Source organism: Micromys minutus (genome assembly GCF_963924665.1).
Source record: "Micromys minutus genome assembly, chromosome: 11".
Taxonomy (NCBI): domain Eukaryota; kingdom Metazoa; phylum Chordata; class Mammalia; order Rodentia; family Muridae; genus Micromys; species Micromys minutus.
This window is the reverse complement of record NC_137980.1, coordinates 44201372-44207371: the sequence shown is the minus strand read 5'-3', so window position 1 is coordinate 44207371 and position 6000 is coordinate 44201372.

Here is a 6000-nt window from a genome sequence, read left to right as displayed (position 1 = left end):
TGTCCAAAACCAGAGCAGAGCATTTGTCCCACCATCAAATGGGTTGAGATTGTGGCTGTATGGTAGACCTGTGTTGAGCATGTGTGGAGCCTCTTTCAATCCTCATCACCACAAAGAAAACTCCAGTGCTGAAGTAACTTAAAAGAAACTCTCACAATTACAGTAACATTTTACCTCATGCTTATTTGAAGAGGGTCATTTAGATCCCTCTACAATATTCTCGAGACAGTTCTCTCCTAAGGCAAAGGTGATATGAGTGATGCTTTGGTGTCAGTTGCTGAAAGGTTTAAACACTATGGATGATCTCCCACTGTTAGAATCCTACTCAGACTCAATCAATGGACCAGACAAAGCTGTGTACAACAGAAGAATGTGATTTTTCTACCTTCCTTCTACTGTGGCAGTTTTTTTTGTGGAAATGATAACTTATAAGATATAAACCAATTATCACTCCATCTTTTGATAATGAATAGAAAGAAATACTGGGAAAATGCGCTATCAGAGTAGCCCCTATGTAGGCTGGGTTCTTACAATGCTTAGATGTCAGTTTTCATTGTCCAGCCCTACCTGCAAAACTCACATACCATTTATGTTCTAAAAAGTTTCTGAATGAGATACTTATGTATTATGTTAAGAAATGTATCATAAGTGAATGACAACTAAAAATAAACATAAGTCAACGTATGAATTATCAAGAAAATCTAAATCAATAACTTATATGAAAAAAATCCAAATTTCTCTAAAGACAGATTGTCCTCAAAAAAGAATGAAAGCACTTGAATACATTTGTGTTTTTTTAACATGATTATGTTATGTACACTGACACATATTACAATCTGTAGCCAATGATGATATATTTATAATAAAAAGTGAGAAAACTTCATTCTATAACAAAGTCAACTTGCAGTTATGTGACTAGAGAGGTCTCCTATCATGGAATAGGATAAAAATCTTTTCATGTATAAAAACACACTACATGCATCAGCCGTTAATTTTAAATAAACTAACATGTTTTGGAAAATATAATTTGAATTTGAAATTTCTTAAAAACAATCCCTTAAATAAATCTGAATCCTAAAAATGTCTGAAAGCAAATTAAGAAAGTATAAATTCATTCCTATTTGACTTCCTCAATTATATTTCTAGCAGAATCCAAATGAGGTATAATTAGGATAGAATCAGGAACTACTCACCCTTAATCTTGCCTGTATTATACTGGAAAGTGTTTTTCAGGATGGATTTTGGCTGTCCTGGTGGTCTTACTCCACTGTGGTGCATTTTAAGAGTGTTAGTTTAATATCCATATGAAACATTAATCAAATGTCTTGAATTCTTTCCTGTTTGACTTCCTAACTTATATTACATTACATATTTAACAAAGAGCAATTAATTTGTTCTTAAAATATTTCATTATGTTTGGGGACATGTTCTTATAACTTTTCCCAATGTGGAAGAAAGGGAAGAATTAGCCCACAAAAATTAGCCCAAAAAAACAACAAATTGATGCAGACAGACACAGGGACACTCATAAACTACACACAGACACACTACTACTACTACTACTACTACTACTACTACTACTACTACTACTACTACTACTACTACTTCTAATACTACTACTACTACAACTACTATTACAACAACTACAAGGACCTCCCCAGACTTTGCTTTGGTAGCTGTGCTGACTGATGTTTGTTTTTATTCATAGACTAAAGTAATTAGTACCTTGACTGCATTTCTCATGTCAGTCTGTTCCCCTAGAGCAGCACAGCACATGCTCTCAGGATACTTTGTACATGTTTCCCTAATAACTTTACCACCCTGGAGGTCAGCTTGTCTACCATCACATGGATTCCTGTTCTGCTAGAACTCTTCAAAACCCACCAGAGCATTTGTGAAGTTCAAGATGGCCTTTAATAACCCATGCATGAATGGATCCTATATTCACAATCTATCTGTTTCTATGAAAAACAAGCATATTTCTGAACTTCATAAGATACTAACAAGAAGGAAAAATAATAAAACTTAATGGACACTTGCAGATTCACTGGGGATTAAGAAGTTAACATGTGTAATTTGCAAAATCTCTGAACAGATTAAATTTGACAGATGTTAAATCTTCGGTTTGGACATAAGCTTTGATAATTTAGAGAATTGTCAGCATGAACTCAATAAGCTACATAACAATAAGCAAAAAATATTTTGTTAGTACATATCACATATGCAGAGAACAATGTGATTGTCTTCTCATGTGGAAATAATTAATCCTAATGAGCACAGAATTAGTTTGAAATATAACTTTTAGTTTTCTACCTAACTAGTTACTACCCTAGTTAGGTAGAAATAATACCCTGAACAGGAATGGATGGGGCTTCACCTCTATATTCATGTCCAACTATTGTGAAAGACAAAAGCCCTTTTATACAGAGATAAATAACACTCACACGGTTGTTTGGCTCTATAAATTCAGATAATCTGTTGAGAGTCAAAGGAGTCACTTCTGTGAAAAGCAGATCATGTGCACAGATTACTGATGGGTGCAACATACAGGAAGATATGGATGTGGCTTCAAACATTCATGAATTATGCTACACCTGACAAAAAGATCATTGGCATATAAAGCAGGTGTTTAAGGAGGAGTGAAATTGGTTCGCCTCTTGTAGTAATGACGGACAACTGAAAATCATCCCAAATTATGTAAGCTGTAAACACTAGTTTGGGTCTAATTCACAAATTGATTTAGTAAGATTTTGAAAAGCCAGAGTGTGAAATGGACATCAATGTGCTAAGTTATCCCAGCAGGCTCTTATACAAAACTGTAGAGTTTGTTCATAGAAACAGTGGGTGAGTATAACATTCATGTTCATATAAACTACACTGATCATGTTTTCAAGCTAAAATATATATTCATAATACTGTGGGTCCTGTACAGACAAGTATCAAAGTAAACCCAAAAAAAATTTGCTTATTCTCTATGAATTTCTTTTGTATTAATGTATTGCTGAATCTTACCAGGACAAAGGCCTTTCATCTTTAAAAACAAAGACTTCTGAAAATAAAAACAAAATATTCATTGTTACAAGAATAGGAAAACATTGCATATAAAATAATCATGCTCATAGCTAGTATCAATTTCTAGGAGAACAATCTAGAGACTATACTAGAGTAATTTTTCATTTGTAGCCTATAACTTCATGACAAACTATTGCATTTCCTGTATATTTCAAATATATCAAACATTAATGCATAAACATGAATACCCATGTGTAACTGTGATGATCTTAAATAAACTCCCTCAGGCTGATAGAAAGCCCAATCCTTATGAGAAGAAGTATAATCAACTGTGATTCTTTTTAACTATAGCATAATCGTTCTGGAAAGAAATTATAGATTGAGTCTTATGGCACACAATGTGAATCCCAACACTTAGGAGGCAAAAGCAGATGGATCCCTGTGATTCTGTACAAACATAGCTACATATTAATGACACCATGTCTCAATTCCACACAGAAAAAGGAACACCCAGGCTGAGCTTCAAGCTGTACCCTGAGTTCTTTTCTCTAGCCACAATTCAACCCACCCTCAGCAGATCTGATGCACCAGGACCATCCAAGTTAGACCTCCTCTCTTGGAATCCACAGCCCAGGTTCCCTGAGATATACAGAGTCCCTGAATCTCCAACGTCAGGTCAAAGGCAGCCCAGCTCAGGACTCCTGTACCAGAAACACACAGGCATAATCTGTTGGCCAAAGACCAGCTTAAGAACAAAATCAAAAAGAGTCAAATCAATGTGACACAGGCAACATCAAGCAATCCTCTACAGCAATCCCAGCATATCCTAATACAAACAAAGCACAATGAAATGATGTTGAGTACAATCTTATGATCTTAATAGAGGAATTTAAAGGGGAAATTAGTAAATATTTTTAAAAAATACATGAGAATAGAATGAAACAGGTGAAGAAAATGACTTAAACAATTCAATACCTACAAATGGTAAAAGAAGCAACAAGGAAACACAAATGTAGGGACATCAACTGACAACATACAGAATCAACTGACCTGGGCCCATGAGGACTCACAGAGGCTAGACCACCTATCAAAGAGCACGCACAGGCTGCACATAGACACCCTACGCACATGGACCAGATGTGCAGCTTGGTCTTCATGTGGGTTCCCTAAAACTTGAACTGTTTCACTCTTGGTTACCTGCATTTTTAAACCTTTCTGCTATCTGGGCTGCCTTTCCTGGTCTAATGGGAAAGGAGCTAAAATCTATTCCCTTATTTCACATAGGGTGAGTAGGACCAGCTACTGTAGCCTATATTTATAGTCACTATAGTAATCTTACCTTCCGCGAACCTGACATGTTTCAATTTTCCATTCAGTGGTGAAGTTCTTTCACTGGGAATAGGTTTAAGAGTTTTCATTATTGTACTATTCATGAGAAATGCATTTACCAAGTGTTTTAAGTACATTATAATTGAGTCCCTCAAACAATCTTTTTCACACAGGATCTTACTATGTAGCCATGCTGGTCTAGAACTCACTCTACAAACCATGTGGGTGTTAAATAACAGAGAACTGTGTGTCTCCTATGTCCCGAAATATGAAAATAAATGCATGGGCCAACAGGCCTAGCCGATCAATTTTGAACTCATTTTTCAGCAATGGACTATCATTGTTGACTGCTATTTTTCCCACCTTGTCTCCAGACAAAAAATGAGGAATAGTTACCTCTCAAAATACTAACAACTGCAACACACACACACACACACACACACACACACACACACACACACACACACACACACAATCACACTTTAAAAAACATGGAAGGCATATTTGGGCTTGCCAGGTGGTAAGGAAGCTCTCTTGCCAGGTAGCTCTCTGCTGAATGGAACATTCAACACTCAAACAGATCATTAGGAAGCACTTGCTGCCTGTGATTATGGATTGCCTAATTCTAAAGAACTGGCTAATGCTTTCCTCTTTAGGGTCAGAGGTTATAAAATTTCAGACATAGGGACTGTGTGTGTTTATTCTTGTTAGAACACTTGCCAATGACACGTGTGCCCCTTAATTAAGTGACACTGTCAAAATGAAAAATACTGTAGTGGAGCAACAGCTGATCTAGCTTCTCCTCTTGGGCTTGGTGTCTGGCTTAGGAAGGGAACTAGTGAACTATGGAGTGAGCCCCGATACATGCTCTTCTTCTGTGGGGTTGGAAGAGTCTATTTTCCAGATCACACCTCATGTGTGCTAAGCTGACTCTGTGCCTACAAGTTTCTCCCAATCTTCCTATCATTTTAGGATTCCTGACTTTAGCCTTTGTCACTATCAAGACCAGCACTAACTGTTGAAAGGAAGAAACTGTACCTGTTCGTCTCAGGCACTGCATGCACATTTGAACGGATTGCATGTGTAGTTGCAGGATTATGGGGAGTTTCAGGCTTTGCGTGGGCCTTTGCACCCAATTCGTTTAAAAAGTCTATCATTTCTGATTTGTCTTCAAAGGTTGCAAGTTGCAAGGGAGTCAAGCCATACTGTAATGGAAAACAACGTTACATTATACTGAAAGTTCATCACAGATGTTGTGATCATGAACACACCCTGTAAATTGTGACAAGGGATCATTTTTCCGACAACACCTGCTATATATTCCCACACACAGCTGTATTCTTCACTTTGACACATCTGTTCCCTGTACATCACTGGCTATGAATACCACTCCATTCCATCACTCTCCCTGACACTCAGTGGTTCCCGCCTTCTTAGCTTCATGGAGTAGGACCTGCATTGCCACAAACCTGAAACAGAAAGTTTACTGTGCCCCTGTTGAAGGACTGTGCTCAAACGGTCTGGAGCAGAATTTCTCAATCTATATTTCAAATATTTTTCTTTTCTAAAGTAAGAATTATATCACAAGCACAAATCATCTCCTATGTAGATCATAACTTTTAAACACAAAATATTGGTTTTGCATATATTCTCCAGTGA